The 11,691-nt window shown below is 39.0% G+C and overlaps 1 pseudogene; it reads right to left on the bottom strand.

The window, feature by feature from the left end:
• Window positions 1–1,480: 1,480 nt before the first annotated feature.
• On the bottom strand, window positions 1,481–1,879 carry LOC105887288 (annotated as a pseudogene).
• Between the last annotated feature and the right edge of the window lie 9,812 nt (window positions 1,880–11,691).

Raw genomic sequence — 11,691 nt, 5'->3', positions numbered from 1 at the left:
GTGTATAATAAATGTAAAGTCTTTTTTAAAATAAAATTCTTAATTGTCCTTGAATTATCAGTACTTACCATTTGGACTTATGAAAGGCTTTATACTTTTTGTATGAGTCTTATTTTCTTATATAAATTTGATGACTCCTTGTGAATAGGGATTTTTTTTAGTTGTCACCAGTGACTTCTATACAGTAAGCCCTCATTGATTATTTTCTGCCTTAGTATTTTGATAATCAGGAATTATGACAGGCATTGGGATTATAGCAATAAACAAAATAAACATAATCCCTGCCCTTTTTGACCTTATTATCTAGTAGGAAGAAAATAGGGATATAATAATAATAATACAAATAATATATTTGTATTATTTGTATAGTGTATAATTTTAAAATTATGAAGAGTTCTATAAAGGAAAAGTAAAGGAATAACATTTGATTTGAATTATAGAAGACATTTCTGAGGAAATGATAATAATGCTCAACTGAATAAAATCAGCCAGGTCGAGAGTATATTAGTCTGGATCCAATCAGGAGAGAGAACCACATAGTAATTTGAACAGGGGATGTTTAATATAAAGAAATATTAACTATAACAGGGAATTGGAGTGTCAATATAATCTCTAGTAAAAAGTAAGAAAGTTCTAAAGAGTAGAGGAATAGCAAGTAGAGGAATCAGTCACTCCCCAGGACAGAGATCCAGACCTTGTTGGAGAGCTTACAGCAGTGGATCACTGGATGGCTAGGAAGTCAATGTGGTCCACAGTAATGGAAACTGTTGAAACTTTATCCTCTGGAACTTGCCAGAAATCTATTTTTTAAGGTACCAGGGAAAACTGTTCATGGGAAAGTGTCTCACTGGAAGCACTTTGCTGCAAAACTTCCCAAGGTAGATGTCAGAAGAAGCTGCTGGCTACCATGCATTACAGAAGTAGTATCAGAGAATCAGGACCCCATGTCAGCAAACTGCCCATCAGCATGCCAAGAAAGGACACCAATACCAACCTTTTGGCTCCAGAAATGTTTCTCTAGTTCCCCCTTCTGTTAAAGTTTAACATCATCAGCTGACAAAATAAAAATAGAGAGGAACGAGTTGACTCAAGGGACTGTAACAAACAGGTCAACATACAGAGATGTTCAACATAGGGAACTAGATACTGTACTGACATATATGTGACTTATGAAAATTAGGTCAACTCACAGAGGTGGTCAATGTAGACAGGTAGTCAACTATGGAGGTTCTAATGTATTTAAGGGACCCAGATATTTATCACAAATCGGGTAAAAACACATTGGCCTTATAAAGTCAGCCTTAATTCCTTAACGCAGTCTGGAAATGCTATTCCAGCCAAAGCCTTAGTCATGTTAGGCTCACAACCAACCTGGCCACATGGGATTCTGCCTCAGTTTCTTACAAGTATGCTTGCACAAAGTCTTTTCACTGCTCTCTCTCAAGTGGCTTTTTTGGCCAGAGGCATATAGGCATTTCGCCTATAGGTGAGCTTTCAGGACTGGTTCAGCATCTACTGTTTTTTTAGCAACCATTAATTGTAACATCTGCTTCAGATACTTGCTCATGATGAGTACCAAAGCATCCTGGTGTTCCTTCAAGGAAAACCACAGCTCTCTATTTTCCTGCTGTAAGTCTCTAATCTGTGTGTTCTCTTGGGACAGCAGAATGTGAGGTTTGTATTTGGACATGTCCTTCATATCGGATGCATCCTCTTGATACTGGTCTGGAAGTGCTGTCCCCGCCTCCCGCATAGCGGCCACTCGCCGGTGCAGGGCCGCCAACTGATCCACCAGCGACTGGGCGGCTGCATCAGGCTCCCTCAGCCTCTCCAGCAGCATCTTGACGTCTGTCAGGATTTTTTCGATGGTGCAGCTCATAGCGGCTGCAAGACCCCTGTCCAGCTCACCTGTGGGATTTGCTCAAATCTTCCCTGAATCTGTCTTAGCTACACTGGCTTCTTAATGTCCTAAAGAACTTATGTTAAGTTCTTTCACATAAGAAACGGCAGGGCACATTGGCTCATGGCTATAATCCTAGCACTCTGGGAGGCAGAGGCGAGTGGATTGCCTGAGCTCAGGAGCTTGAAACCAGCCTACACAAGAGCAAGACTGCATCTGTACTAAAAATAGAAAACTAGCTGGGGGTTATGATAGGGGCCTATAGTCCCAGCTACTTGGGAGGCTGAGGCAAGAGGATTACTTGAGCCCAAGAATTTGAGGTTGCTGTGAGCTGTGATGTCATGGCATTCCACCCAAGGTGACATAGTCAGACTCTGTCTCAAAAGGTAAAAAACGAAACAACAACCAAAAAAAAAAAAAAAGAGAGAGAGAAAATATCACATTAACATGGAATAATTTTGGCTGCAGGTCTCAAAAATCTAACTACAACTTAAACAATGAGGAAATATGTGGTTTGGAAAACAAATCCCAGAGCTAGGACAGGCTTCAGTGGTCCATTTTTTGCAAGTTCTCTGGCTCTTTGGTCTTTGTGTGTTAGCTTCATCCCCAATAAAAGGGCTGCTGCCATTCCAGGCCTCATAGGTAAGGAAACTACTGTTAGAGGAAGACAGAGGTAATCACTACTAGAAACTCTTACAGAATGATAAGGAAGAACTCCAGGATTTCAGATAAAAATTTCCACACATTTCATTGGTTCAATGTGAGTCACAAGCCTGGTTTAGAACCACTAACGTAGGTTTAAAATTTCTGTTATACTGATCAGGTCTGTATTCATCAAGGTTCTTCTGAGAAACAGAACCAACACAAGACCCATACACACTCACACACACACTTATACATATTATATGTAACAATATATATATAATATGGGGTGACACCTGTGGCTCAAAGGAGTAAGGCACTGCCCCATATGCCAGAGGTGGCAGGTTCAAACCCAGCCCCAGCCAAAAAATGCAAAAAAAAAAAAAAAAAAAAAATATATATATATATATATATATAAAATATAGAGGGTGATATACTCAAAGTCAACTGATTATTAATATTAACCATGTCCACAAAACAGTTTACAGCAACACTTAAATTAATTTTTGATTATATAACTAAGTACAACAGCCTGCTAAAGTTGATGCATAGAACTATCGTAAGTTTTATTTGTTAATCTGTAAAATGTTGAAAAAGGATGGAAATGGAAACCTGTACAAAGTTGGGTTCATTAAGAAGAGGGGAAGTGGATAGCAAGTAAACAAGCGGAAATATCCACTACTAATATGGATAACAAATAAGTTCTATTACTTCTCTTCTCCCACTGGAAATACCTAAGTTGAGACATATTTGTAGTAATGAGTATTTTCTCATGCTGTTAATTGTGGCCATATCATAGAGGTGGGTGGAGTAAATTAATTTCTAGCAGACGCAGTATTGGAGAGGCAAACACTTCAAAGGGTTCCTTCCCATTAGGAATTGTATCAGCGATTTAGAATTAATTTAGCCGCTCGGCACCTGTGGCCCAAGTGGCTAAGGCGCCAGCCATATACACCTGAGGTGGCAGGTTCAAATCCAGTTGGGCCCACCAAACAACAATGATGGCTGCAACCAAAAAATAGCCGGGCGTTGTGGCAGGCACCTGTAGTCCCAGCTACTTGGGAGGCTGAGGCAGGAGACTCACTTGAGCCTAGGAGTTGGAGGTTGCTGTGAGCTGTGATGCCATAGCACTCTACCCAGGGGGACAGCTTGAGGCTCTGTCTCAAAAAAAAAAAAGATAGAATTAATTTAGCTATGAGTTTAGAGAAAACATACACAGAGACTTAACCAAGATAATTATTTCTATTTCAGATTCAAGAAATGCAGAAGTTGTCAGTTTGGGCATGACCAGTACTGCCTGGTGTCAAGGTGTCAGACGTTCATGTTGTTATTCCACTACAAGTGGTTTCTTTCATTCCCAAGGTTTCCTCTTGACCTGAGATGCTGGTAGAAGTCCAGTCATTACATTTGTATTCTGGCCAATAGAAAGTAAGAAAAGGGAATAATGTGACTTTGTTTTAAGGTCATTCATTGAAACTGTGCTGACAATTTTCATTTGCATCCCACTAGCCAGAACTTAATTATATGACCATAACAAGTTGCAAGGAGACTGGAAAATGTAGGCTTTATCTCAGCTATCCAGTGTACCTTCTAGAGTACCAACTATCCTGGTTTGCTTGGGACGAAAGGCTTTCATGAGACATGAGACTTACAATGCTAAACAGTCAATAACTATAGTTCAATTCCTCTGGAAGAAAAAGAGAATGGATATTGGCTATCTCTGCCATAATCAACTGGGGCTCTTTTGTTGTAATTGACAGGATGTTAGAACCAAAATGGCTTAAACTAAAAAATAATAATAAAAGGAAGAAATTATTGCCAGGCATGGTGGCTCACACCTGTAATCTTAGCAATCTGGGAGGCCAAGGCAGGTGGATTGCTAGAGCTCAGAAATTAGAGACCAGCCTGAGCAAGAGTGAAACCTTAACTCTACTAAAAATACAAAAATTAGCTGCGCATCGTGGCTGGCACCTATAGTCCCAGCTACTCAGGAGCCTGAGGCAAGAGGATACCTTGAGCCTGGGAATTAAAGGTTGCAGTGAGCTATGATGATGCCAGGGCACTCTGCCCAGGGCAACAGAGTGAGACTCTGTCTTAAAAAAAGAAAAAAAAGAATTTATTGGCTCATTTGGCTAATGTAACTTAAAAATAGAGGTCTGTCAAGAATTGCCCGTTCTCCTGCTTTTCTGTTGGCTCCATTCTCAGAGATGCTGTCTACTAATGGTGGCAAAGGCTGCCAGCAGCCTCACAGTTAGAAATCCATCAGAATTTGGATTAGAGCCTTTTTGTCCCCAGCAGCTGGCACTAAATCTAAAAGCCTGACCCTCATTCACTTGAATTTGATCATGTGCTTATCTCTTCCCATCACTGTCCCCAGGTAAGGTGAGGTCACTCTCCATGTTAGGTTGGGTAATTTTACCCAAATTATTTGACCTGAAAACAGAGAAATGAAGGCTTCATTTTTAAAACTGTGAGTACTACTGTCAGGAAAATGGTGCTTAGAGGTTCCTGTGTAGCAAAAATAGAGATGAATGTTACAAATGGTGTGTATGCAGTCCCTAATCTCCTAGCCACGGCTATAAAGGCTGAAAAGAGGTGCAATCCACTGCCAGAAGGAAAATCTTTCAGTCAGACAAGCAACACATGGACAGGAAGCCTAGATGATGGTGTGAACAGTTTCCAACAGTCCTTCCCACCTGGCTTTTCTTCCTCATTCCCCTACCACCCAGTCCTGTGGCCGTTATTAATCCACTGCTCTTATTTCGGTCAACAAATTTTAACCAGTTTTCTCACATAACTACAGAAGATGTGCACTTTAGGTTCTTCAACTCCCAGAGAGAAAATTATCAAAAAAGCTTATAAATCATATGAAGAGGAGAGATCTGGGTTCAAACACTATCTCTGGTCTTTTACATTTTCCATATGATGCTGGAAATTTAATTAAAATTTCTAGGCCTCAATTTCTTCATTTGTGAAATGAGCGTACTTACTATTCCTTGGGTTGCTGTGAGAATTAAATTAAAAGATCTATGGAGAGTATCAGGATATTTCCCAACATGCAGTAAATAGCACACAAAAATAAACTGTAATTAACTGCTACTCAAAACTGCAGGCTTAATCCATGCAATCCTCTGTTTTTTCTGATCTTACACTGAGGCGAAGGAGTGCTGCTTTGTGAAAATATACAATAGAGAAGATCGATTCAATGTACATTAGCGGCCTCTACCCTCAGCTGAGTCAGCCAGTCTTCCTAGTACCCATACTTAGTCCTTTCCTTCATTTCCCACAAGGGCATTTAAAAACTTTGCCATTTACATTCATACCAAGGATTCAGCAATAAAAAGAAATGACTTGATACATGCAACAGCATGGATGAATCTCAAGGGAATTATGGTGAGTAAAAAGTACCAAACTCAAAAGGTTCTATGCTTCCATTTATATAACATTCTTGATATGACAAAATTATAGAGACAGAGAACTGATTAGTGGTTACCAGAAGTTGGGGATGGGGAAATGTGGGAGGAGGGAGGTAAGTGGGTATGTTTACAAAAGAGTAGCACATGGTGAAACTGTTCTATATCTTGACTGTTCATGTTCACACACGAACACACACTGGTGAAATCTGAAAAAGGACTGGGGATTATATCAATGTCAGTTTCTTCATTGTGATATAATACTATAGTTTTGCAAAATGTTCCTTTGGGAAAACTGGGGGAAAGGTATAATGGGATCTCTCTGTACTACTTCTTATAATCACATGTGAATCTACAATTATCTCAGAGTAAAAGAAAAGTTTAGTGTAAAAATAAACTTCACCACATTTGTTATGTTTGTATGATACATCATTTAAAGTTGGTTTTGATGGTAGAAATGGGGGTGGAGGTTTGGGGGGGGAACTTCTGGTTGGAGGAACTTGAATAAGCAAATGTAATAGCAAAGGGAAATGAAGGCTAGATTTAAAGAAAAGAAAATGATTGAGTCTAATGAGGACCTAGGGTAGCACTAAATACATGCTATAAAACTAGAAAGGAAGTTTAGAAACAAACCTTGGAGTTCCTGAAATTGAGGAGTTTGGACTTTTGAAACTTAAGTATATAGACTATAGAAGCAGACAGTAATTTTGATGGAGAATTATAGAGGATTAAACATCATACCTACTACAACAGCCACCAATACTGTAACTCATCTGATGAATTACTGATGACAAGACATTCTCCTGGCAAATCTAGAAATCTCTTGTGATTTGGAAGGCAAGCCACCAGGTAACTCAGTAATCCTGGAGGAGCAAAGTTTAGGCCTGTAGTAGTAAAGCTAATGTTAAACATTAAGCATTTTATGGCAGTTCCTTGAAGGATTAGTGGAGAAAAATTGCATGTAGTATTTTTGGAGATCATTTCGCTTACCACCCTTGAAGATCATTTCCTTGAGTACATACTTTCTTGGCACCTATGAGATCATTTTCCTGAGCATCCAGCCCCTGCATGTCTTTGCTTAGTAATCTTTCCACCCATTATGTGTCTTCTCAATAAAAGGACTCTGTGAGAAGTACTCAGGGCTATCCTGCACCTATGGTTAGCCTCACCTCTTGCAGCACGTACTGTCAAACCGAGTCTCATGTAATCATTTATGCCATTGCCACAGAGAATCACAAAAGCATTCTACTGAGAGAAGAGAACTAAAAACAGACCACTGGTTCAATCTGAAATGTTAGGACATCATTTATTACTTTCCTATCAGCAGTTTCAGTAAAATGTCTGAAAAGCCAAAAAGGTTCGGCCTATGGCCAGATAGAAAATCTTGCCAACAAGCTAGATGATGTAGAGATAAAAGTGTGGTGTGTGGGAGTAGACAATTTGGGAACTGAAGGTGAGAATAAAAAGTGGTCTAAGTGTAAATAGGAACTAGACTTGAGACAAAACTTTCTTGATAAAGGGTGGATAGGGTGGTGGTGGAGGTGACAAGGGTTTGGGGTAGGGTGGAGAGTGATTGTATCCATAGACCAAGGAGGAAAAATAGGGAGAAATTTACAATAGAGGTAGAGAGTTAAAAATGGATAGAGAAAAGAGAATAAGATTACATCTGGTGCCTTCTGAATTTTCTATAAGATGTAGAACTAAATAAAACCTTTAGTAGTCCATGCTAAAATTTTCAGAAAATAATTTTCAAAACATAATTTTGAAACAACTTTTGATTAAGAATTTTCAGTCCCTCCTTGCTTGTATATTGGTGAGTAAAGAAGTTAAAAAAATTATTTTTTCAGCACCCTACAAAATGTGTAATTTACAGCTTCTAAACTACTTATAGCCAATAGACCAGGCACAGTTAAAACGTTTTAACTGTGGATCTATGAATTCTCTCTGCATCCAGTTGCTCTCAGTTCCACTCTTTTCAGGTTTTCAGCCTTATAAAAGACATCTCGGGGTCTACATAACAGGGGATCCACTTACTAAGCATGAGATTTTGGTCTGGAACATCCTGCTAGTGATTTGGAAGTTATCTTGGATTGCCATTTGAGTTATAGGACAGTGCCTTGTTTAAATAAACATCCAAACAGAGGTTCTTCACTACAACCACTGTTTTATCTGTTCACTATCCATAAATGTTATTAAAAACATTTTAGTGACTTGGCACCTGTAGCTCAGCAGCTAGGGCACCAGCCACATACACCAGAGCTGGCAGATTTGAACCCAGCCCGGGCCTGCCAAACAACAGTGACAATTACGACCAAAGAATAGCCAGGTGTTGTAGTGGGCGCCTATAGTCCCAGCTTCTTGGGAGGCTGAGGCAAGAGAATCACTTAAGCCCAAGAGTTGGAGGTTGCTGTGAGCTGTGATGTCATAGCCTTTTACCGAGGGCAACAAAGTGAGACTCTGTCTAAAAAAAAAAAATTTTTTTTAGTGAAGTGTTTCTAATATTACTTTTTCTTCTTTTCCATTATGCTTTCTTTCCATACTTAGTAATGTAGCCCAAAATAGAAACTTAGTGACATGGTCCAATTTAGAAACTTCATGATTGCTAACGCATTTTATTTAGTGCTAAGTTTACATAAACTTTAAAATACCAAAGCATGCTAAAAGTATGGCTGGGCACAGTAGCTCACACCTATAATCCTAGCACTCTGGGAGGTAAAGGTGGGTGGGTTGCCTGAGCTCAGGAGTTTGAGACCAGCCTGAGCAACAGCAAGACCCTATCTCTAAAAATAGCCGGGTATTGTGGTGAGCACCTGTAATCCCAGCTATTGGTAGGCTGAGGCAAGGGGATCGTTTGAGCCCAGGAGTTTGAGGTTGCTGAGAGCTATGAGGCCACAGCACTCTACCAAGGGTGACAAAGTGAGACTCCATCTCAAAAAGAAAATTAATGAAACAAAACCCCCAGAAAACATGCTAAAATTACCCTAAATCCCATTACTGCTCCCTTCATATCTAGTCTCAATCTTTCCAGACCCTGCTGCATTTCTTCTACTCTAACATGCTGAGCAACCTGCCTGGCGAAACTGAAACTACCTAGGGAACATTCAGTAGTGATATCAACACTTAAAACTTTCCCAGATTGCTAGTAAAGACTTTTTCTCTAGTGATAAGTGTGCCCACAAATTTTACACCTCTCTATAGTAAACACCAAGCTTTGTAGGAAAAAAATAAGACATCGAAAGAGACACAACAGACAAATATCATTAATATATTTGAAAAAAATCCTGACTAGGATATTTGCAAATTAACCTAAAAGAAAGGTACTACCTAAAATCAGGAAGGAAAGATTAGTATTCACTTATACATTGTTGTTAGGAATGTGCATTTATACAAACCATAGAAGGACGATGTGGCACTATGTATTAAAATTTTTTAAATATGTGCTTCACCAATTTATCCTATGATAATAACTGAACAAATGTGTAAAGTGGGATAAAACAAGGAGGTTCAAGAAAATTTTGTTTATAATTGTGAACCCTTAGGGCCAGGCACAGTGGGGGGCTCACACCTGTAATCCTAGCACTCTGGGAGGCCAAAGTGGGTGGATTGCCTGAGCTCATGGGTTCAAGACCAGCCGCAGTGAGAGTGAGACTCTGTCTCTAAAAATAGCCAAGTGCTGTGGTAGGCACCTGTAGTCCAGTTGGGAGGCTGAGGTAAGAGGGTCACTTGAGCTGGAGAGTTTGAGGTTGCCATGTCACTCTACTGAGGGTGACAAAATAAGACTCTGTCTCCAAAAAAAAATTAAAATAATTGTGAAATTAACACAAATACTATCATAGGAGATTGGGTCAATAAGTTTTAGTAATTCATGCAACAGAATATAATATACACATTGCAAATTGCGTTTTGGCTGGGCATTTTTTACAAATAAAAAAATAATTTGTCTGTCTCTACAAATAAAAAATGATTTTTCCATATTTGTTGATAGATTGAGGTGGTCATAATTTATTGTTAAATAAAAGATAATTATAGTATTATGTAGAGTAGTTCTTTAGCTTCAACGCAGACTTATGTATTCAAATTTTAATTTTTTAATTTTTTTGGCGCTCAAATTTTTAAAGGATATCAGTTATCAATAGTAAACTTGACTTCTGGATAAATTTGTGGATTACTTTCATTATTAGGTTTTCCTTATATTTTCTAAATTTTGCAGTGAAGTTAAAGTAGAAATTTTCTTCCCCTCTCTATCATGTCCATGTGGAGAGACGAGCATGAGAGTGATTATAGTGGTTAAACAGTGTCCTCCAAAAGAAATGTCCATGTCCTAAACCCCAGAACTTGTGGCAAGGAGTTTTTGTATATGTAATTAATTTAATTATCTTGAGATTAGGTCATCGTCCTGGATTATCCAGGTGGGCCATAAATCCAAATGAGGCCAAAGAGAAGACACATGTAACAATTTATGCCCAGATTAAGTTCTTTGAGGTCTTTCACTTCTGACTATATTTCTTTGCTCTGTGTTCCTCGGTGAAGAAAAGCTATACAATCTCCAATCTGCTTTCATGCCCTCAGCTCCTTACAATCCTAAACTTACTCTCCCCAGAGTCTTTCTATCAACCACCTCCCTCCCACCTTTTCTGCTGTACTGACTGGAACTGATGCTCCAATGTTAATTGATGCCTCCATTTTCTCAAAAATTTTCCCAATTTTTGCCAGTGAACACCTGACTATTAATCTGTAGTTCATACACTCTGAAGTCAAGCTCCCTGATCATATCTCTCTTTATCTCTACTGGCTTCCAGATCCCTCTCTCAAATGCAGTAAATATATTGAATCTTGCTTTACATCCTTTATCTCCACCCTCAATTCTGCCAGAATCCTAGGATAGTCCAACATCCTGGTGGACCAGCAAATCATACTGTGGACTTTAGAAATCTTAAACTTCAAAATCTAATCTCAGGCTGCATCCCATATATGTGCATATCCTTTACCATTCTCTCAAGATCTCATTCCCTAAGAGAACTTTGATCTAGAAAACCCATTAGCAACATTTTCTACCCATCTTTTTAGCTTCTGTTTGGCCTATTTCCCCTCTTTTTGTAGCTTAGGTGACATGATTGACTTTTTAAACCATCGCTCTCAGTTCCCTATCCTCTCAACCTGTAAAACCCAACTAATCAGTGTACTCTCCCCTGCCATTCACATGGTAAACTCTATGGCACAACCACCACATTACCAAGCAGACTGGTCCGGCTATAGCCTGAGCTGGATCCTTCCTGCTGCCCCACAGACCTTCCTCAGCTTTCTCTGGTGCCTTCTCAGACAGTAAGGTCCTTTGGGGCAGGGTAAACACTTGGTAGATAGCTGCATCCATTGGACATCCAAGTCACTTGCATATAGTAGACACATTTGTAAATTATTGATTATTTTATTTATTAAATAAGTGACTGCACCTTAAAAATTTTCAAATCTCTCCCATCCCTTGTGTGTAAATCCCATTCTGTATGTAAATGCTAACATCCAAACTTTGCAGAAGTATAGTCTGTACTGACTGCCTCCTGTTACTGATTATTCTGGAGAATGTCCCCATTTTAAGATCCTCAATAATATCTTCAAACTCCCTTTTACTATTTAAAGTAATGTTCATCTATTAAGACCTGGATATCTTGGAGATCATTACCTAGCCTACTATACTCCAGAAGGAAAGCGGAAACACCAGCATTTTTTTTTTTTTTTTTT

This window comes from Otolemur garnettii, unplaced genomic scaffold, assembly GCF_000181295.1.
Source record: "Otolemur garnettii isolate 467f Iridium unplaced genomic scaffold, OtoGar3 scaffold00063, whole genome shotgun sequence".
Lineage (NCBI taxonomy): Eukaryota > Metazoa > Chordata > Mammalia > Primates > Galagidae > Otolemur > Otolemur garnettii.
The sequence above is the reverse complement of the archived record's forward strand: the minus strand, read 5'-3'. Positions and strand labels throughout refer to the sequence as shown.